The 24271-nt window shown below is 46.3% G+C and overlaps 1 long non-coding RNA gene across 1 annotated transcript in view; it reads left to right on the forward strand.

Annotated features, from left to right (window-relative positions):
* Positions 1-5195: 5195 nt before the first annotated feature.
* Positions 5196-24271, forward strand: part of LOC141052237 (uncharacterized) — a 63170-nt gene continuing 44094 nt past the window's right edge. The window contains exon 1 of the long non-coding RNA XR_012220759.1: positions 5196-5299. This is a non-coding gene — a long non-coding RNA (uncharacterized lncRNA). The remainder of the gene's footprint in view (positions 5300-24271) is intronic.

Genomic DNA, 24271 nt, shown 5'->3' on the forward strand with positions numbered 1-24271 from the left:
GCAGACCATTCCATCAAAGTCTGCATTCCAAAATGTCACTGCTTCCCTTCCGAGCCCCGACGTGTGTCCATACAGTAGTTTTCTCCCACATATGGGGTGTCAGCGTACTCAGGACAAATTGGACAACAACTATTGGGGTCCAATTTCTCCTGTTACCCTTGGGAAAATAAAAAAATTGGAGACCAATTGATCATGTTTGTGGAAAAAATACGATTTTTTTATTTTCATGTCCGGGCATTATAAACTTCTGTGAAGCCCTTGGGGGTTCAAAGTGCTCACCACACATCTAGATAAGTTCCTTAGGGGGTCTCGTTTCCAAAATGGGGTCATTTGTGGGGGGTTTCCACTGTTTAGGTACATTAGGGGCTCTCCAAAAGCAACATGACACCCGCAGAACATTTCCTCAAAGTCTGCATTCCAAAACGTCACTACTTCCCTTCCGAGCCCCGACGTGTGTCCATACAGTAGTTTTCTCCCACATATGGGGTATCAGCATACTCAGGACAAATTGGACAACAACTTTTGGGGTCCAATTTCTCCTGGTACCCTTGGGAAAATAAAAAAATGGTGACTAAAAATCATGTTTGTGGAAAAAATACGAATTTTTTATTTTCACGCCCGGGCGTTATAAACTTCTGTGAAGCCCTTGGGGGTTCAAAGTGCTCACCACACATCTAGATAAGTTCCTTAGGGGGTCTCGTTTCCAAAATGGGGTCATTTGTGGGGGGTTTCCACTGTTTAGGTACATTAGGGGCTCTCCAAAAGCAACATGACACCCGCAGAACATTTCCTCAAAGTCTGCATTCCAAAACGTCACTACTTCCCTTCCGAGCCCTGACGTGTGTCCATACAGTAGTTTTCTCCCACATATGGGGTATCAGCATACTCAGGACAAATTGGACAACAACTTTTGGGGTCCAATTTCTCCTGGTACCCTTGGGAAAATAAAAAAATGGTGACTAAAAGATCATGTTTGTGGAAAAAATACGAATTTTTTATTTTCACGCCCGGGCGTTATAAACTTCTGTGAAGCACTGGGGGGTTCAAAGTGCTCACCACACATTTAGATAAGTTCCTTGGGGGGTCTAGTTTACAAAATGGTGTCATTTGTGGGGGGTTTCCACTGTTTAGGTACATCAGGGGTTTTCCAATCGTGACATGGTGTCCGATCTCAATTCCAGCCAAAAACGTCAAATGGCGCTGCTTCCCTTCCGAGCTCTGCCATGCGCCCAAATAGTGGTTTACCCCCACATGTGGGGTATCAGCGTACTCAGGACAAATTGCACAATAACTTTTAGGGTCCTGTTACCCTTGGAAAAATAAGAATTGAGGGTGAAAAGATAATTTTCGTGGAAAAAATATGATTTTTTAATTGTACAGCTTTATGTTATAAACTTCTGTGAAGCCCTTGGGGGTTCAAAGTTCTCACCACACATCTAGATAAGTTCCTTAGGGGGTCTAGTTTCCAAAATGATGTCATTTGTGGGGGTTTCCACTGTTTTGGTACATCAGGGGTTTTCCAATCGCGACATGGTGTCCGATCTCAATTCCAGCCAAAAACGTCAAATGGCGCTGCTTCCCTTCCGAGCTCTGCCATGCGCCCAAATAGTGGTTTACCCCCACATGTGGGGTATCAGCGTACTCAGGACAAATTGCACAATAACTTTTAGGGTCCTGTTACCCTTGGGAAAATAAAAATTGGGGTGAAAACATCATTTTTGTGGAAAAAATATGATTTTTTAATTGTACCGCTGTACGTTATAAACTTCTGTAAAGCCCTTGTGGGTTCAAAGTTCTCACCACATATCTAGATAAGTTCCTTGGGGGGTCTAGTTTCCAAAATGGGGTCACTTGTAGGAGGTTTCCACTGTTTAGGTACATCAGGGACTCTCCAAACATGACATGGCGTCCGATCTGAATTCCAGCCAATTTTGCATTGAAAAAGTCAAACGGCGCTCCTTCCATTCTGAGCTCTGCCATGCGCCGAAACAGTCGTTCCCCCCACATATCAGGTATCAGCGTACTCAGGACAAATTGCACAATAACTTTTGCAGTCCAATTTCTCCTGTTACCCTTGGTAAAATAAAAAAAAATTGAACCTGAAGTATTTTTTTGTGAAAAAAAAGTTAGATGTTCATTTTTTTTTTAAATATTCAAAAAAATTCCTGTGACGCACCTAAAGGGTTAATAAACTTCTTGAATGTGGTTTTGAGCACCTTAAGGGGTGCAGTTTTTAGAATGGTGTCACTTTTGGGTATTTTCTATCATATAGACCCTCAAAGTGACCTCAAATGTGATGTGGTCCTAAAAATAAAATGGTGTTGTAAAAATGAGAAATCGCTGGTCAACTTTTAACCCTTATAACTTCCTAACAAAAAAATATTTTGGTTCCAAAATTGTGCTGATGTAAAGTAAACATGCGGGAAATGTTATATGTAAAAAATGTAAAAACTCAGGAGGGCACTACTGAATAAGATATGCGGATCAACCAGCAGTCAGTATAAACACAAACTGAGAAAATGGAGAAAAAGCTACTGACCAAAATGCAGGGATCACTGCAAAATTACAAATTTTATTGGTAACAAAAAGACAACATCCATGTAAAAACATTTAAAAAGTCATACAATGACATGAAACTATCACAAAGGCTTATAATAAAGCCCAAAGAGCTCCCTCCAGTAAATGGACATATATAAAAAAGGCTCTAGAATATATCACATACAATAGCATACCTGCAATGAAGAAATGTTCAGAGATGTAATACTAAACATAATGATCCATTGAATAATCCAGTGGTCCCCAACCTTTTTTGCACCAGGGACCGGCTTGAACCAAGACCATTCTTCCATGGCCCGGCAGGGCGGGGATGGAGGTGTGACAGGGGTGGGGCTTTGGTCATAAGGGGGCGGGGCTATGGACGCGGTTGTAGTTTAGCAATGCATACATACATTTAATTATAACATTTATAATGTGACTCAACTCACCATAGGTTTTGAATGAGTGGGAGCACCTGGCTTGTTTCTGTTTCAGTGGGAGCACTGGGCTACTTCTACTGATGACCGTCACTGCTAATGATGATTGGAACCTACAAGGAAATGGAGCATTGAGCACTTAAGAACAATTGTACTGGAGTACTGTACATGCTGATTATTTTCTAATCATCAGAAAATGTATGTGTGGTCCCCCCCGTCCAGCTCTGTGTGGCTCCCCCTGTTGTATGCATGGCTCCCCTGTCCCATCCTGTATACATGGCTCTGCTCCCACTCTCCCATCCTGTATACATGGCTCCGCTCCCATCCTCCCATCCTGTATGCATGGCTCTGCTCCCACTCTTCTATCCTGTATACATGGCTCCCCTGTCCCATCCTGTATGCATGGCTCCGCTCCCACTCTCCCTCCCTTGTATACATGGCTCCGCTCCCACTCTCCTGGCCTCCCTTGTATATATGGCTCCGCTCCCACTCTCCCTCCCTTGTATACATGGCTCCGCTCCCACTCTCCCGGCCTCCCTTGTATATATGGCTCCGCTCCCAGTCTCCCTCCCTTGTATATATGGCTCTGCTCCCACTCTCCCTCCCTTGTATATATGGCTCCGCTCCCATTCTCCCTCCCCTGTGTATATGGCTCTGCTCCCATTCTCCCTCCCCTGTGTATATGGCTCCGCTCCCATTCTCCCTCCCGTGTATATGGCTCCGCTCCCATTCTCCCTCCCGTGTATATGGCTCCGCTCCCATTCTCCCTCCCCTGTGTATATGGCTCCGCTCCCATTCTCCCTCCCCTGTGTATATGGCTCCGCTCCCATTCTCCCTCCCGTGTATATGGCTCCGCTCCCATTCTCCCTCCCCTGTGTATATGGCTCCGCTCCCATTCTCCCTCCCCTGTGTATATGGCTCTGCTCCCATTCTCCCTCCCTAGTATATATGGCTCCGCTCCCATTCTCCCTCCCCTGTGTATATGCCTCTGCTCCCATTCTCCCTCCCGTGTATATGGCTCCGCTCCCATTCTCCCTCCCCTGTGTATATGGCTCCGCTCCCATTCTCCCTCCCTAGTATATATGCCTCCGCTCCCATTCTCCCTCCCGTGTATATGGCTCCGCTCCCATTCTCCCTCCCCTGTGTATATGGCTCCGCTCCCATTCTCCCTCCCCTGTGTATATGGCTCCGCTCCCATTCTCCCTCCCGTGTATATGGCTCCGCTCCCATTCTCCCTCCCGTGTATATGGCTCCGCTCCCATTCTCCCTCCCGTGTATATGGCTCCGCTCCCATTCTCCCTCCCCTGTGTATATGGCTCCGCTCCCATTCTCCCTCCCCTGTGTATATGGCTCCGCTCCCATTCTCCCTCCCCTGTGTATATGGCTCCGCTCCCATTCTCCCTCCCGTGTATATGGTTCCGCTCCCATTCTCCCTCCCCTGTGTATATGGCTCCGCTCCCATTCTCCCTCCCCTGTGTATATGCCTCTGCTCCCATTCTCCCTCCCGTGTATATGGCTCCGCTCCCATTCTCCCTCCCCTGTGTATATGGCTCCGCTCCCATTCTCCCTCCCTAGTATATATGGCTTCGCTCCCATTCTCCCTCCCGTGTATATGGCTCCGCTCCCATTCTCCCTCGCCTGTGTATATGGCTCCACTCCCATTCTCCCTCCCCTGTGTATATGGCTCTGCTCCCATTCTCCCTCCCCTGTGTATATGGCTCCGCTCCCATTCTCCCTCCCCTGTGTATATGGCTCCGCTCCCACTCTCCCTCCTGTGTATATGGCTCCGCTCCCACTCTCCCTCCCCTGTGTATATGGCTCCGCTCCCACTCTCTCTCCCTTATATTTATGGCTCCGCTTGGCTCCCCCATCCTCCCCATCATACTTACCAACATGCTGCATTTCGGCACGCACGGCGCACCGTCAAAAGTGCGCAGCACGCTACTTTCACACTGGCAGCGCATGATCTGCGCACCCTATGCTAAAGATAGGGTGCGCCGATCGCATGCGTGCAAATGCGAAAGTAGGCGGTGATCCCGGATGGGGCGGGCAGGGAGCCGGCTCGGGGCGGGGCTTAACGACGCAGGGTGCAGCGTTGTTTTAACGCAAATGTGAAACCAGCCTTACTTTGCTTGCATTGGTGCAGTGGGCGGTGTGACGTTCACACTGCTCTAAACCTATATTATGTGATGAGTCATTCCTGTCTGCACCTGCAGTGTGTAGTGTTTCGTCACACTGCTCCAAACCCGGAAATAACCTGTGAGTCATGGATTATTCTCTTTCCTCTGGTGTGCATGTGCATTCAGGCCTCCATTGCAGCTAATTAGGTACGTGGCTGCAGCTGCCGCACATATGTACTGATTGTTTAGCATATTTAAACAAGTGTAACAGGCTGACTCTCTAGCCCCCCTGATGAAGCCACCTTTTGGTGTGTGACACGCGTAGGGCACTCCACAAGCTCCCCCTTGTAAGTGGCATTATATAGGGACTGTGCAGGCAGGATTTAATCTTGGTCATTTTAGCCTCTTGGCTACACCATGATTGCTATACTTTTCATCTATGCTTAGTACCCTATGGTGTTTATTTTCATGGCTCAGTTGCTTACATTTGTTATCACTTGCATTCATTATTGTACTATAGTCTATTTGGATGGATTATTCAATGGATCATTATGTTTAGTATTACATCTCTGAACATTTCTTCATTGCAGGTATGCTATTGTATGTGATATATTCTAGAGCCTTTTTTATATATGTCCATTTACTGGAGGGAGCTCTTTGGGCTTTATTATAAGCCTTTGTGATAGTTTCATGTCATGACTTTTTAAATGTTTTTACATGGATGTTGTCTTTTGTTACCAATAAAATTTGTAATTTTGCAGTGATTCCTGCATTTTGGTCAGTAGCTTTTTCTCCATTTTCTCCATGTGGGAAATGTTAGTTATCAAGTTTTTTGTGTGCCGTATCTCTGTGATTTAAGGGCATAAAAATTCAAAGTTGGAAAATTGCGAAATTTTCAAAATTTTTGCCAAATTTCCGTTTTTCTCACAAATAAACGCAAGTTATTTGAATGAAATTTTACCACTAACATGAAGTACAATATGTCACGAGAAAACAATGTCAGAATCACCGGGATCCATGGAAGCGTTCCAGAGTTATGACCTCATAAAGGTACAGTGGTCAGAATTGTAAAAATTGGCCCATTCATGAACGTGCAAACCACCCTTGGGGATAAAGGGGTTAAAATTATGACAGACAGACATTTAAAAAAGTGCCATTAGTGCATGTTGATGAGCCCAAAAGAAAATAAGTGGCACCATCTAGTGGCAGGCAGGAATACTATAAATCAGTAAAAATTGTGAATAATAAGAATTAAAATCACAGACATATAATAATTATGCAGTGTCAACAAAAAATGTATTATATAATGCCACTCATAGATTAGCTATAACATACATTAGACAATAGTAGTGAATCTCTGAATCTAAACCAAGCACCAAGTGTAGTACTAAAGTGTATCATATGTTTCTATCACTGCCCTGCAATAATATAGAGTGAACATAAAAAGAGGACCTACCAAAATCCACGTGATGGTGCCACTTCCCCACTGGTTTACTGTATGTAAACCATGGCTTCTATCCTGTCAGCTCCTGCATTGATTTTACAGAAGCCAACAAATGAACTAATCGCTATTCTTCTATGTATCTCTGTATGAAATATAAAGATATATATATGCGTGTGTACTGTTTAGTGTTCCCTTTATTTTTTAGAGCAAAATATATATATAATATATATATACACGCACACACCTATTCTGTGTATACATCTGTTCTATCTTTTGCATTATAACATGTCATAACATGTCAGTGTGATTTTACAGTAGCTGCATATGAATTGCCGGGTTTTCAAGGACACCGGTGCGTAAAAAATCAGACAGCACTCGCATGGTGCGAGTGCTGTGCTATTTTTTTTTTTTTTTTTTTCTCCCACCCATTGACTTGCATTGGCGAATCTCGTCTGAGATACGCAGCATGCTGCGATTTTTTTCTCAGTCCGATTTTAGCTGAGAAAAAAAATCGCAGATGAGATGTCACCTATTGAATAACATTGGTCCAAGTGCAATCCAATTTTTTATCGGACTGCACTCGTCCGTATTTCTTGCAGTTGAGTATGAGACCTTATGGTGATATCAGTTTTACACCAGTGCTGTGTAGACGACATGTGTGTACTGTATAGGTTCTCACTAGTGACATCCTCACTGATTGCTGTAGTTCATTTTCCTTTAGCATTCGGTGTAGATCACAATGACTTCTTATTCCATCTATAACTCGTAACTGCAAAATGTAACACAGAGACATCATTACTGCTTTTCCAGGACCCTCCTCATATTCTACCACCTCTACATAAACCACAACTTATGCTGCATTATAATAATTACCCTGTGCCTCCTTTAACCTCTTTGCGACATCGGGCATACATTTACGCTGTCAGACTCCCTCCCTTTGATGTGGGCTCCCACATCTTTCCCGGGACATGTCAGCTGTTTTGAACAGCTGACATGTGCCCGGAACGGTCGCGGGGGGGATCGCAATCCACCCGCGACTATTTTAACCAGTTAAATGCTACTGTCAAACTCTGACAGCAGAATTTAACAATCGCTTCAGGCATTTGCGCCTGAAAGCCGACCACTGGTGACCAACGTCACGTGATCGCGGTTCACCGGTGGGTTGGCATGACAACCAGAGGTCTTCTGGAGACCTCTATGGTTTTCACTGTTGGCTTGCTGTGAGCGCCGCCCAGTGGTCGGTGCTCATAGCAAGTGAGTAATTCTACTACAGTTGTGGCCAAATGTATTGACACCCCTGCAATTCTGTCAGATAATACTCAGTTTCTTCCTGAAATTGATTGCAAACACAAATTCTTTGGTATTATTATCTTCATTTAATTTGTCTTAAATGAAAAAACACAAAAAGAATTGTCCTAAAGACAAATTGGATATAATTCCACACCAAACATAAAAAAGAGGGTGGACAAAAGTATTGGCACTGTTCGAAAAATCATGTGATGCTTCTCTAATTTGTGCAATTAACAGCACCTGTAACTTACCTGTGGCACCTAACAGGTGTTGGCAATAACTAAATCACACTTGCAGCCAGTTGACATGGATTAAAGTTGACTCAACCTCTGTCCTGTGTCCTTGTGTGTACCACATTGAGCATGGAGAAAAAAAAGAAGACCAAAGAACTGTCTGAGGACTTGAGGAACCAAATTGTGAGGAAGCATGAGCAATCTCAAGGCTACAAGTCAATCTCCAAAGACCTGAATGTTCCTGTGTCTACCATGCGCAGTGTCATCAAGAAGTTTAAAGCCCATGGCACTGTGGCTAACCTCCCTAGATGTGGACGGAAAAGAAAAATTGACTAGAGATTTAAACGCAAGATTGTGCGGATGTTGCATAAAGAACCTCGACTAACATCCAAACAAGTTCAAGCTGCCCTGCAGTCCGAGGGTACAACAGTGTCAACCCGTACTATCCGTCGGCGTCTGAATGAAAAGGGACTGTATGGTAGGAGACCCAGGAAGACCCCACTTCTTACCCCGAGACATAAAAAAGCCTGGCTGGAGTTTGCCAAAACTTACCTGAAAAAGCCTAAAACGCTTTGGAAGAATGTTCTCTGGTCAGATGAGACAAAAGTAGAGCTTTTTGGGCAAAGGCATCAACATAGAGTTTACAGGAGAAAAAAAGAGGCATTCAAAGAAAAGAACATGGTCCCTACAGTCAAACATGGCGGAGGTTCCCTGATGATTTGGGGTTGCTTTGCTGCCTCTGGCACTGGACTGCTTGACTGTGTGCATGGCATTATGAAGTCTGAAGACTACCAACAAATTTTGCAGCATAATGTAGGGCCCAGTGTAAGAAAGCTGGGTCTCCCTCAGAGGTCATGGGTCTTCCAGCGGGACAATGACCCAAAGCACCAGAAAATGGTTTGAGAGAAAGCACTGGAGACTTCTAAGGTGGCCAGCAATGATTCCAGACCTGAATCCCATAGAACACCTGTGGAGAGATCTAAAAATGGCAGTTTGGAGAAGGCACCCTTCAAATATCAGGGACCTGGAGCAGTTTGCCAAAGAAGAATGGTCTAAAATTCCAGCAGAGCTTTGTAAGAAACTCATTGATGGTTACCGGAAGCGGTTGGTCGCAGTTATTTTGGCTAAAGGTTGTGCAACCAAGTATTAGGCTGAGGGTGCCAATACTTTTGTCTGGCCCATTTTTGGAGTTTTGTGTGAAATGATCAATATTTTGCTTTTTGCTTTATTCTCTTTTGTGTTTTTTCATTTAAGACACATTAAATGAAGATAATACCAAAGAATTTGTGTTTGCAATCATTATCAGGAAGAAACTGAGTATTATCTGACAAAATTGCAGGGGTGTTAATACTTTTGGCCACAACTGTACATATAGGCGATCTGATCATCGCCTATATGTAGCAGAGGCGATCGGGTTTTGGCAGCTTCTAGCCTCCCATGGAGACTATTGAAGCATGCCAAAAGTAAAAAAGAAAAAATGTTTTCAAAAATAAAAAAAAATAAAAAGTTCAAATCACCCCCCTTTCGCCCAATAAAAATAAAACCATAAAAAAATCAAACATACACATATTTGGTATTGCCGCCTTCAGAATCGCCTGATCTATCAATAGAAAAAAGGATTAACCTGATCGCTAAACGGCGTAGCGAGAAAAAAGTAAACGCCTGAATTAGGTTTTTTTTGGTCGCCGCGACATTGCAGCATTAAAATGCAATAACGGGCGATCAAAAGATCGTATCTGCACCAAAATGGTATCATTAAACACGACAGCTCGGTGCACAAAAAGTAAGCCCCCACCCAACCCGAGATAACGAAAGATGGAGACGCTTCGGGCATTGGAAAATGGCGCAATTGTTTTTTTGTTTTTTTTTAACAAAATTTAGATATTTTTTTTCACCACTTATAAAAAAAAAAAGAACCTATTATTATTATTTATTTATATAGCACCATTGATTCCATGGTGCTGTACATGAGAAGGGGGTTACATACAAATTACAGATATCACTTGCAGTAAACAAACTAACAATGACAGATTGATACAGAGTGGAGAGAGGACCCTGCCCTTTCGGGCTTACATGCTACAGGATGGTGGGGAAGGAGACAGTAGGATGGTGGGTTGCAGCAGTTCCGGTGTTGGTTGAGGTGATATCACCGGTAGTGGTGAGAGAGAAGGAGGTAGCGGGGTCATTGCAGGCTGTAGGCTTTCTTGAAGAGGTGGGTTTTCAGGTTCCGTCTGAAGGATCCAAATGTGGTTGATAGTCGGACTTGTTGGGGCAAAGAATCCCAGAGAATAGGGGCTATTCGGGAGAAGTCTTGGAGGCGGTTGGGTGAGGAGCGAATAAGTGTGGAGGAGAGAAGGAGGTCTTGGGAGGACCGAAGATTACGTGAGGGAAGGTATCGGGAGATTAGTTCAGAGACATATGGGGAAGACAGGTTATAGATGGCCTTGTAGGTCAGAATTAGTAATTTGAACTGGATATGCTGAGGGAATGGGAGCCAGTGAAGATATTTGCAGAGGGGAGAAGCGGAGAAGTAGCGAGGAAAGAGATGAATTAGTCGGGCGGCAGAGTTAAGGATGGACTGGAGAGGTGCGAGGGTGTTAGCAGGGAGACCGCAGAAAAGGATGTTGCACTAGTCGAGGTGGGAGATGATGAGGGCATGCACAAGCATTTTAGTAGATTGAGAGTTGAGGAAAGGACGGATTCTGGAAATATTTTTGAGCTGGAGGCGTCAGGAGGTAGAAAGAGCTTGGATGTGCGGTTTGAAGGACAGGGCAGAGTCAAAGGTTACTCCGAGGCAGCGGACTTCTGGTACTGGGGAAAGTGTGATGTCATTAATTGTTATAGCTAGGTCGGGTAAAGAAGATCTGTGATATGGAGGAAAGATGATGAGTTCAGATTTGTCTACATTGAGTTTGAGGAAGCAAGAGGAGAAGGAGGATATGGCTGATAGACACTTTGGGATTCTGGACAGCAGAGAGGTGACGTCTGGGCCAGAGAGGTAGATCTGAGTGTCATCAGCATAAAGGTGGTAGTGGAATCCGTGGGACTTTATGAGTTGCCCCAGACCAAGTGTATAGATTGAGAAGAGTAGGGGTCCTAAAACAGAGCCTTGGGGGACTCCAACAGAGAGAGGGTGGGATGAGGAGGTGGTGTGGAAGTGGGAGACGCTGAATGTGCGGTTGGAAAGGTATGAGGAGATCCAGGATAGGGCAAGGCCTTTGATGCCGAAGGAGGAGAGGATCTGTAGTAGGAGGCAGTGCTCAACTGTGTCAAATGCAGCGGACAGGTCTAGAAGCAGGAGTATAAGTATTGTCCATTTGATTTGGCTGTAAGTAGCTTGTTAGTAATTTTGGTCAGGGCTGTCTCAGTGGAGTGATGGGGGCAGAAACCAGATTGTAGATTGTCAAAGAGCGAGTTAGATGATAGGTGGGAGGAAAGTTCAGCGTGGACATGCTGTTCCAGGAGTTTGGAAGCGAATGGGAGCAACGATATTGGGCGATAGCTGGACATAGCGGTTGGGTCGAGGGTTGGCTTTTTAAGGATAGGCGTGATTGTGGCATGCTTGAAAGCAGAAGGGAAGGTACCGGACGTTAGTGATAGGTTGAAGAGGTGGGTTAGGGATGGGATAAGTGTGGTGATGAGGTTGGGGAGGAGGTGGGATGGGATGGGGTCAAGTGCACAGGTTGTGAGGTGCGATTTGGAGAAGAGGCAATTAAGTTCCCCTTCAGTGATGTTGGAGAGTGAGGTTATGGGGTTTGGGCATTGGTCTGGTATACAAAGGGGTTGTGGTGGTTGAGTGATGAATACTTGCCTTGTTTGGTCAATCTTGTTTTTGAAGTGTGTGGCAAAGTCCTCTGCAGAGATGAGGGAGGTTGGAGGAGGCAGTGGTGGGCGGAGGAGGGAGTTAAAAGTTTTGAATAACTGTTTTGGGTTTTAAGATAGGGAAGATACGAGGGTTGTGAAGTAGGCCTGTTTAGCAGAGGTGAGGGCAGATTTGAAACCGAGTGTTGCCTGTTTGAATGTGGTGAAGTCATCTTGCAAATTTGTTTTCTTCCAGCGCCGTTCTGCAATCCTGGACACTTGCCGGAGCTTTTTAGTGGTGTTATTGTGCCAGGGTTGTCTGTTGATACGTCGCATTCTGCCATGAACGAGAGGGGCAACCGTGTCAATAGCTGATGCGAGAGTGGCATTGTAGAAAGCAGTGGCACTGTCTGTGTCATGGAGTGAGGATATGGATGCCAGTGGTAGAATAGAGTCAGAGAGCGCGTGGGTGTCTAGGTGTACAAGGTTTCTGCAGGGGTGTGCATGTTGCATGACATGGATGCCAGGTGAGGAGGACAGGGATGAGAAAGTGAGTAGATTATGGTCAGACAGAGGGAGAGGGGAGTTGGTGAAGTTAGAAAGAGAGCAGAGACGGGTGAAGACCAGGTCTAATGTGTGTCCATCTGTGTGGGTGGCTGAGGAGGACCACTGAGTAAGTCCAAAGGATGAAGTAAGGGACAGGAGTTTGGAGGCTGCTGACTGAAGGGTATCAGTGGGGATGTTGAAGTCACCCATGATGATAGTGGGGGTGTCAGTTGAAAGAAAATGAAGAAGCCAGGTAGAGAACTGGTCAATGAAGGCAGTGGTCGGGCCTGGAGGTGGGTATATGATGGCCAGTTGGAGGGAGAGTAGATGCGGACAGAGTGGACTTCAAAAGAGGGGAGGATTAGGGAGGGAAGAGGTGGAATTGGGTTGAATGTGCAGTTGGAAGAAAGAAGACCCACTCCTCCACCGTGTCTGTTGCCAGGGCGAGGAGTGTGGGTAAAGTGGAGGCCGCCGTAACACAGCGCAGCAGGGGAGGCGGTGTCAGAGGGTGTCAGCCATGTTTCTGTGAGGCCGAGGATGGCAAGATTGTGAGAGAGAAAGAGGTCATGAATCACATGGAGCTTATTGCATATGGAGCGGGCATTCCAAAGTGCACCCGACAGAGGGAGCAGGGGGTTGGGTGTCAATGGCACAGGTTTTAAGTTGGAAAGGTTGTGGTAGTTCTTATTAAAAAGGGAGCGGTAGGAAGGGGAAGTAGTGGGGGGTGAGAGCTGTGGGGGTCCAGGATTGGGAGATATGTCGCCAGCAGTGAGGAGAAGCAGAGAAAGGGAGATCAGATGGGAGAAGGAGAGTGGGCAGCTTGTTTTATGTTTCATTCGGACAGATTTGAGGTTGAGGAGCAGTTCAGCAGAGGAGGTCAGGTGGGTAGGAAAGAGGGAAGGGGAGATGATTATTTGCTTAGAGGGTGTTGGGGTTTGGGGATAGCGAAGGAGAGTGAGGACTAAAGGAGCAAACACTGTGAGGGCATATGTAAACATGGTGAAGAAATAAGATAGGTTAAGAAAAGCTAGGTCCAAGTAATAAGAAGGGCTTACTCAGCAGACATACCCAAAAAAGACAGGTAGATAGTGTGGGGTCCTGACTCCTGCCGAGACTAACTGCCGTAGTAATAACTGCATTTTCGAGATACTTTTGCTGCCGTGATACTTATGCTGCAGGGAGACACACGTGCCCCCCTAGAAGGCATCTGAATATATAAGACTGAGTAGAGGATCAGGTGAGAGGGATTGTGGGAACTGATTTGGGATAAATTACCAATTGCCTAGCACACCAGGGGATGCTAGACAATCAAAGGCACAGGGCCTGGCTATATCCATATGCTAGTAACACCTTACACCTGATAACATCTCTACTGGCCCCAAGATGCCTATACAGCAGTAAGTATTGAGTTCAATGCAACACATGAATTTAACAAACATTCAGTAGGCACTGTTATATACCATAACCACAATGTCCAAAACCTAATAAGGAGGGCACTTCACACAATCATAAAGCACAAATCCCATGAAAAATAACATGGAACAAAGAAGAGATACCAATAATATTAAAAAATCCTTTTATTCAAAATAATTATAAAATGACAAAAGCATAATGCCATATAGGGGACGCTATGCACACTCACAAAATTATCATGAGGAGAAAATACATAAACCCGGACTGGAACATGTGTAAGCCAATCACATAACAATACATGTCAATGATCCAGATTACATTCTAAAAAAGACCATGAGTGATGTCCAAAAATAGACAATATCACTCCCCAAACGTGAGAACAGTCTCTCTGTAAACTAGAGGCCCAAATACTCAGAGACCGTGTGTAAATAACACAGTCACCATTTAAGGCAACCTAATCAAGAAAGTGCCATAGTGCACAGAGAAAATGATATATCGTTACCTATGTAAGAGAGTGTGGTCCAGCGTCCCCTCACTCCGACGTGCGTTTCGCCGCCTGCTTCTTCCGGGGGCGTGTCTAGGGTGAGGGGCGGCAGAGTTTAAATGAGAGTAGAAATTAGGACGTGACCAATGAGAATCAACGGCGCATAATGTTATAAAACACGCCTCCATCACCAATCAGATGAAGCGGCGCATGACGCCGCCAGACACGCCCCTATGACGTACTTCCCCCAGCGCTCAATGAACCGCAAGCTTAAGCTATGCGTGTCAATCTGTTTCTGCAAAACAGCATAAATACAATAACCACAATGTCCAAAACCTAATAAGGAGGGCACTTCACACAATCATAAAGCACAAATCCCATGAAAAATAACATGGAACAAAGAAGAGATCCCAATAATATTAAAAAATCCTTTTATTCAAAATAAAATTTGTGCTTTATGACTGTTATATACCATTAAATGAAAGGTTGCACTAGATGACAGCAAACAGGGATTGTAGCAGAAGAGATTGTACCTGTGTGAAGAGAGGAGAGGAGCTGGATGTTAATTCTCAGCCGTAGTAATAACTGCATTTACAGCTATACAGGATTGGTGTCTATGAACTTGTAATGACCTGGAGAATCATAATGGCAGGTCAGTTTTAGCATTTAATGAACTCAGTAAAAAAGCCAAACAATAAAACAGTATGGGATTGCACTTTTTCTTTTGCAATTTCACTGCACTTGGAAATTTTTTCCTGTTTTCTAGTACACCGCATGGTAAAACCAATGATGTCATTCAAAAGTACAACTTGGCCCGCAAAAAACAAGCCCTCACATTGCCATATTAAAGGAAAAATAAAGTTATGGCTCTGAGAAGGAGAGAGAAAAACGAAAACGCAAAAACGAAAATACCTCCGGGGGTTAAGGGGTTAATAATGCTCCCCCTTGACCACTTATAAAAATTACCCTGTGCCTCCTTATAAAAATAAAAACGCCACCTGTGATGTCTTACTGTATAGTAATAATAATAATAACCCTCAGTGCCTCCTGCATTGCAATAATGCTCCTGAGTAGGGGCATACATAGAAATAACAGGTCACATACAAAAAGTCCTATCACGTCACAGTTAAAGAAGAGCATATCTCCCAAATTCTTAAGAAATGGAGAAGGATATGTATTGATGCACTTACACTGATACTTGCAGCCCCTACTGAAACCCCTTAGTGGTCTCACTTACTATGATACCTCTTTCAGTATTGTTCCCCCCACATGGAATGATGACCCCACACAGTATGATTATTCACAAACCTTACACAAAGTATGATGCCCCACAGCACCACATACAGTAAGATTGTCACCACAGGCACCCATACAGTATGGTATTCACCACAGCCCCTTATATACAGTATGAGGTGCACCACAGTCACCCACACAGTATGATATCCAACACAGCCCCCCCCCATACAGTATGATGCTCTTACAGCCCCCATGCAGTATGATGTCCCTCATAACCACACCATACTGTAGGATAGTCACCACAGCCCCCAAAATAGTATAATGTATCCCATAGACCTATACACAGTATGATGGTCTTCCCAACATCCCCCATATAGTATTATGGTACCCACCATCAACTCCCTGTTGTCACGGCACCGCCAGACTCAGGGCCTGCTGTCCCGGCCTCGGCCAGTAGGAGGCGCCGGACTATCACATCACCGTCAGACTCAGGGCCTGCTGTCCCAGCCTCGGCCAGTAGGAGGCGCCGGACTATCACATCACCGTCAGACTCAGGGCCTGCTGTCCCAGCCTCGACCACTAGGAGGCCCCGGACTGTCCTATCACCGTCTGACCCGTGGCCTGCAGTCTCGGCCTTGGTCTCTGGGAGGCGTTGTGCTTCAACCCCGAGTGATGGCGGCGATAGCCATGAGGCTCCTGCGCAGGCGTCCGCTGGACGCAGGCTTCGCTCCTCGGTCAGTCATGAAGGGGCTGGTGCATTACCATCCAGCATGGTCCTGGGGCGGTCCGGATGACATCATTAGGCCACGGGCCTGTAAGGGATGACCTGATCCCTCAAATACCTTGGGACTGCTCTTGCAGGCCGCCGGATATATTCTTGGTTCCCCTGCGTGTTACTGTGTGAATTGCTGTTTGACTGACTCTGACTTTTGCCTGGACTTCTGACTCTGCTTCTGCCTAACGACTTTGTACCTCTGCTGCCCTCCTGGTTTATGACTCTTACTTTGGCCTGGATTCTGACTCTGCTTCTGCCTAACGACTTTGTACCTCTGCTGCCCTCCTGGTTTATGACTCTTACTTTGGCCTGGATTCTGACTCTGCTTCTGCCTAACGACTTTGTACCTCTGCTGCCCTCCTGGTTTATGACTCTTGGCCTGGATTCTGACTCTGCTTTTGCCTAACGATTCTGTACCTCTGCTGCCCTCCTGGTTTATGACCCTGGCTTCGGCCTGGAATCTGACTCTGCTACTGTCTACTGTTTTTATACCATTTCTGCCTGACTGGTTTAGTCTCGGATATCATTGCCTCTGTGTCCTGTATTGGAACACCTTTCTGGCGACCGTCCTGCTCTGGTCATTGCTCCTATTCAGACAGCGCCTCCTGGGCTCTGCTATAAATCCAGATCCCTGTATAGGGGTAAAGGGTATCAGTGTTTCTCGGGGTGCTGTCTGGCTGCAGTCCAGACCGCAGGCAGACGCCACATTATATCCGGCCACAAAAATAAAACGGCTTTTTGTGTCTATACTTAACACATATAAAAGCAGTTTTTCCTCACTTTTTTTTTCCTTCCTCCTGACTGAGCTGATTCCTGGCCCAAACACCTGTTATATTGCACAGCCTGGAAGGTCGCTCTCAGGCTCAAGCATGCTGCAGCCTGGAAGCTTCAAGGAAAATGCTGGCTGTTGGAAATCCACATTCCTGGATCATCACCCCCTGGACAGCTCTGGGGGTCAGGTATTGCCCGCAAATGCGGCCAAACTGTTGTTACCAGTTTCCATTTCTTTTTCTAAGAAACGTCTGTGTGTGAAGGCTTATGTGGATTGTGGTGCTGCCGGCAACCTTATGGATTTTTTATTTGCTAAGCGCCTTGGTGTACCCCTGTCAAGGCTTAAAGCGCCTATTCAGACTACTGCGATTAATGGTACTTCTATATTCCAAGGAGGCGTGGAATTCGTTACTGCCGAAATTTCTATGTCAGTGGGGACATTACATAACGAGCAAATGTCATTTTTTGTTATATACAATTTATCTGATCCAGTTGTGTTAGGCATGCCATGGTTGTACCAACATAATCCGGTTATTGACTGGCGCATAGGTGATGTTGTACGCTGGAGTCCACAGTGTCAGAGTAACTGTATGTCTTTTTCAGTAAACCAGATTAAAATTAAAACACCTTCTATTCCCTATGCGTTTAGGGATTATGAAGATGTTTTCTCTATAGTGGAGTCGGAGAAACTACCTCCTCACAGAGAATACGATTGTCCTATTGAATTGGTCCCTGGTGCCCGTCTCCCTAAGGGGAGAATATTCAACCTCTCTGGTCCTGAGCGTGTAGCCATGAAGGAATACATAGCAGATAGCCTTCGAAAAGGCTTCATTAGACCTTCCACCTCACCTGTAGGAGCTGGGTTTTTCTTTGTAGAGAAAAAAGATGGTGGACTTAGACCATGCATTGACTACCGTGAGCTGAACGCCATAACCGTAAAAAATCAATACCCGCTGCCACTCATTCCTGATCTGTTTAATCAGTTACTGGGAGCTCGCTGGTTTACTAAGCTCGACCTCCGGGGGGCATATAACCTGGTCCGCATAAGAGATGGGGACGAATGGAAAACGGCCTTTAATACACCCCTTGGCCATTTTGAGTACCTGGTAATGCCCTTCGGACTCAGTAACGCTCCTGCAGTATTTCAGCACTTCGTCAATGATATTTTCAGAGATATTTGTGGGGTGTATGTCGTCGTATATCTGGACGACATTTTGATTTATTCTGCTGACCCTGTGACACATGCTCAACACGTCCGTTCAGTACTGCAGCGACTGCGCGAAAACTCTTTGTTCGCGAAATTTGAGAAATGTGTTTTTTTTGCCGAAGAGGTGCAGTTCTTAGGATACATGGTCTCAGGCAAGGGGTTCCGCATGGATCCCGCCAAGATTCAACCCATTAAGGATTGGGTACAACCCAAATCGCTGAAAGCACTACAGCGATTTTTGGGATTTGCGAATTATTATCGCAAGTTCATCAGGGGATTCTCAGAGATTGCCAAGCCACTCACGGACCTTACCCGGAAAGGGGCGGACGTGACTAATTGGAATCCTGAGGCAACCAGGGCTTTTTCCACACTAAAAGAGTGCTTCGTGGCCAACCCGGTGTTGATTCAATCTAACTTGGACCACCCGTTTATTGTGGAAGTAGATGCCTCCGAAGTCGGAGTGGGAGCAGTGCTCTCACAAGGCACTGCAGCCCTCACTCAGCTCCGCCCATGTGCCTTTTTCTCCCGCAAATTCTCTGCCACAGAGAGAAACTATGACATTGGCAACCGAGAATTATTGGCCATCAAGTGGGCCTTCGAGGAATGGCGCCACTTCCTCGAAGGCGCCAAACACAAAGTTACTGTTATTACCGATCACAAAAACCTAACCTACCTAGAGTCGGCTAAAAGACTAAACCCTAGGCAGGCCAGATGGGCCTTGTTTTTCTCCAGGTTCGATTTTTTAATCACCTTTCGCCCCGGAACCAAAAATGTGAGGGCAGATGCCCTCTCCCGCAGCTTTTGTCACACACACACACCGAGGACTATGAACCAGCCCCCATATTGGCTAATGGCATTGTCGTGTCGGCAGTATCTCTGGACCTTCTGGAGGAGATCCGTAGGTCATCAGAACAAGCTCCTGACACTACGCCCCCCAAAAAATTATTCGTTCCAGCTACCTTTCGCTTACGAGTGTTAAAAGAATCTCACGACTCCGTCCTGGCAGGCCACCCTGGTCTCAATAATACCACTAGGCTGGTAACCAGGAACTTTTGGTGGCCAACGGTGGCCAAGGACTGTAAGGAGTACGTCTCAGCGTGTGAAGTCTGTGCCCGCGCCAAGTCCCCCCATAACCGTCCTGCCGGCTGGCTTCAGCCCTTGCCCACCCCTGAAAGTCCATGGACCCACATCTCCATGGACTTCATTACAGACCTGCCACCCTCTGAGGGGAAAACTTGTATTTGGGTGGTGGTGGACAGGTTCAGTAAACAGTCTCACTTTGTTCCCCTGTCGGCTTACCCAACTCTGAAACCTTAAGTAAGTTGTTTGTTCTTCACGTTGTACGTTTGCACGGTGTTCCGGCAAATATCGTATCCGACAGGGGTACCCAGTTCGTCTCGAAGTTCTGGAGGGCGTTCTGTAGACGTATTGGTGTTGAGTTGTCCTTTTCCTCGGCATACCATCCCGAGACGAATGGTCAAACTGAGCGTGCCAATCAAACGTTGGAGCAATACCTCCGCTGCTATGTCTCAGCACATCAGTCAGATTGGGTGGAACATTTGCCATTGGCAGAGTTCGCTCTCAATAATAGATACCAAGACTCCATCAAGACCACCCCCTTCTTCTGTAACCTTGGACTACATCCGCGCTTTGGATCATTTTCGGCCAAGATGTCGGAAATCCCAGGGGTTGAGCAAAATATACATCGTCTAAAGACTATTAGGTCCGAAGTAAACTCTAATTTAAAAGGGGCTCAGATTAGACAGACTTCGGCAGCTAATAGACGACAATCCCAGGGGCCGCACCTGGGAGTTGGTGACAAGGTTTGGCTCTCTACAAGAAACATCAAACTTAAGGTACCGTCGGCCAAACTGGGTCCCAGGTTCATCGGCCCATATGAAATATTAGAGGTAATTAACCCGGTAGCGTTTCGGTTAAAGCTCCCGCAGTCTTTTAAAATTACTAACGTTTTTCATAAGTCCCTCCTCAAGGTATACCGCTCCCCAATTCGTCCCGTCCGGTCCCCTCCTCCTCCAGTTTTGGTCAAGGGCGCCTTGGAGTACGAGGTCCAGGGCATATTTGATTCCCGTCTAGTGAGAAACTCGGTACAATATTTGGTGCATTGGAAGGGCTACGGCCCAGAGGAGAGGTCCTGGGTCCCCGCTAGTGACATTCGTGCAAAGCGGTTGATTAGGAAGTTTCACCTCCTCCACCCTGACAAACCGGGTTTTGAGGGTCCGGAGGCCCCTCTTGGAGGGGGGGGTACTGTCACATCACCGTCAGACTCAGGGCCTGCTGTCCCAGCCTCGGCCAGTAGGAGGCGCCGGACTATCACATCACCGTCAGACTCAGGGCCTGCTGTCCCAGCCTCGACCACTAGGAGGCCCCGGACTGTCCTATCACCGTCTGACCCGTGGCCTGCAGTCTCGGCCTTGGTCTCTGGGAGGCGTTGTGCTTCAACCCCGAGTGATGGCGGCGATAGCCATGAGGCTCCTGCGCAGGCGTCCGCTGGACGCAGGCTTCGCTCCTCGGTCAGTCATGAAGGGGCTGGTGCATTACCATCCAGCATGGTCCTGGGGCGGTCCGGATGACATCATCAGGCCACGGGCCTGTAAGGGATGACCTGATCCCTCAAATACCTTGGGACTGCTCTTGCAGGCCGCCGGATATATTCTTGGTTCCCCTGCGTGTTACTGTGTGAATTGCTGTTTGACTGACTCTGACTTTTGCCTGGACTTCTGACTCTGCTTCTGCCTAACGACTTTGTACCTCTGCTGCCCTCCTGGTTTATGACTCTTACTTTGGCCTGGATTCTGACTCTGCTTCTGCCTAACGACTTTGTACCTCTGCTGCCCTCCTGGTTTATGACTCTTACTTTGGCCTGGATTCTGACTCTGCTTCTGCCTAACGACTTTGTACCTCTGCTGCCCTCCTGGTTTATGACTCTTGGCCTGGATTCTGACTCTGCTTTTGCCTAACGATTCTGTACCTCTGCTGCCCTCCTGGTTTATGACCCTGGCTTCGGCCTGGAATCTGACTCTGCTACTGTCTACTGTTTTTATACCATTTCTGCCTGACTGGTTTAGTCTCGGATATCATTGCCTCTGTGTCCTGTATTGGAACACCTTTCTGGCGACCGTCCTGCTCTGGTCATTGCTCCTATTCAGACAGCGCCTCCTGGGCTCTGCTATAAATCCAGATCCCTGTATAGGGGTAAAGGGTATCAGTGTTTCTCGGGGTGCTGTCTGGCTGCAGTCCAGACCGCAGGCAGACGCCACATCTGTGCAGTATGAGGGTATGTTCACAGTGTGGATTCTCCCGCGGATCCACAGCACATTTGCCATGTGGATCCGCTGCAGATCTGCAAGTCATGTACAGTACAATGTTAGGCTAGTTTCACATTTGCGCTTTTGAGTGCAGCGACGGCCTGCGCACGGCCGCCACTAAGCCCCACCCCCTGCCGCACCTCAGCCGGTAGCTCCGCCTACCGGCGCATGACACTGCATGCATCCTGCGTCCCCTATCTTTATCACTGGGGGCACAGGCCGTGCGCAGTATGCGTTTGGCGGCGCATGCGTCTTTTTCACTGTGCGCCGACCAGCGCCAAAAACGCAATCTGTGTGGGGCTCATCAGGCTGTCGGGGGGGGGCCTGTGAGGGGCTCATCGGGCTGTCAGGGGGTCTGTGCGGAGCTAATCGGGCTGTCGGGGGTCTGTGTGGGACTTATCAAGCTGTCGGGGGGTCTGTGCAGGGCTCATCGGGCTGTCGGGAGGCCTGTGTGGGGCTTATTGGGCTGTCAGGGGTTCTGTTTGGGGCTCATCGGGTTGGGGGTCTGGAGGGGTCTTGCGGGGAGGCTGTGGGGCTGTCCGTGGGTCATCGGTATGTCCGGCGGGTGTGTGTGGGGGCTGCAGGGCTGTGCGGGGGGGTCTGCATTGCTGTATGTGTGTGTATGTGTATGCAGGCATCATCCAATGGGACTACAAGCCCCATCCGACTATGCCTGTTACCCTGACAGTGAGTGACACATTAGCCAATGGTGGGAAAAAAACGAACATATAACATACAACATACAGAACATATGACATATAACATACAGAACATACAACATACAGAACATACAACATATAAGATACAGAACATACATATAAGATATAGAACATACAACATATAACATACAGAACAAACATATAAGATACAGAACATACAACATAGAACATACAGAACATACAACATATAAGACACAGAACATACAACGTACAGAACATAGAAAAAACGGAGGAAATAGAGTCTATGCTAATTTACAAAAATATCAAATTTTATTAGTCATATAAAAATGACACATGTAAATACGTGCAACAATAATAACACTAATAAAATGAACAGACTGTGTGCAAAGAGGGTACATACACAATAAGAGTGACCAAAATATCCTAAGATGTAGCTATAGTGGACTGCTATCACAGTGGACACATGTGGGACAAAGTAATAATGCCTCTGTGCTCCAAAAATCTCACATGAACTTGGATAGTCCCAGAAATAACAATCATGATGTTAAGTCTAAGTGTTCAGGGCTCTCCAGATGACAGTAATGAAAGTACATAAGCCAAAAAATGTATCACATGTATTAAGAGAGCACCGGACACCGAGATACCTCATGAAACTGGGACATCACCATAGAATGTGAAAAAGATTGACAGCACAGCAGGAGCGATTCAATCAGCAATAGTACATCATGAGCGAATAATTACCCGTCATGCTTCCAAATGTGAGCGCAGAAGAAACAAACCCCAACGTACGTTTCGATGTATTAACCTTCCTCAGGGGGCGTGGCTTTGATGTGCCCAGGTTCCCATATAAATACCCAGCATGCTTGCTAATTAACCAATGAAATTACCAGGACATATTAACGCGAATGGGCGTCTAGTCACCGCCCATAAGCGTTACTCCCACCCAATACAGGGGCGGACAGCCCAATCCCACCAATAGTAGTGACAAACATCATCGCAAATAGACAAAAGGTGAGAGCAATAGACATATCCTCTGGCAGTTGTATGTAGACACGTCACTTCCGCCCACAATGTGGAGCAGAGAGTGACAGTCCAACCAATAGTAGCGATAGACGTCATCGCATGTAGGCGAAAGGTAAAGACAGTAAACACACCCTCCAGCAGTTGTGTGTAAAACACGTCACTTCCGCCCACACTGTGGAGCGGAACGTGCAAATACTGGAGGGCGGAAGTAAACCCCATACCCGTGAACTCGCGCGTCACTTCCGCCCAGCTGATGCGTCACGTGGTGCGGCCGGCGCCTGGCCGTCACCAAGCGACACAATCAAACAAATGACAGGGAGGACGCTACGAGGACATCGGGTAAAAAGAAGGGAAGAAAAGCACCCACAAATACAACTGGCAGAGGAAAGAATATTAATAAATTAGATAGGAAATATAAAATAATACAATGTAAATGCGGTATACAGATACATACTAACATATCAGAGGTATGTATCAACTTATCAAATGCATGCACACATGTATATGTGCACATAAATTTGTACACACTCGCATGCGCGCACATACCCGCATAAGTATAGAATCAATAAAGAAGAAAGAGAGAGAAATTAATAATAAAGAAACCAAGAATATATGAAAAGCAAACATGGGACAAAAAGTTAGTCCATAGCTTGATTGAATTTACTCCATATAATATTCAATCCGGATCCATTCTTCATGATACAGATGTCTCATGGATAATGCGGTAGCTTAAATGCTCCAATTTAGGCATTATGTCTGAAGGCTTGTTATTGCTGTGCCCGGAACGACTATATGGATATGCTAGAGACTCATCAATGGGATCACCTAGGGCTGGGCCAAAAATGTTGGTCACTAAAAAGATGACAATACAAACAATAAACAAAAAATAAAAACCAACAGAGAATAAAAGCCAAATTTAAAACCAACTTAAGGAACAGGAGAAAACACTC

This window comes from Dendrobates tinctorius, unplaced genomic scaffold, assembly GCF_039654945.1.
Source record: "Dendrobates tinctorius isolate UK_male_01 unplaced genomic scaffold, ASM3965494v1 ptg000159l, whole genome shotgun sequence".
NCBI lineage: Eukaryota > Metazoa > Chordata > Amphibia > Anura > Dendrobatidae > Dendrobates > Dendrobates tinctorius.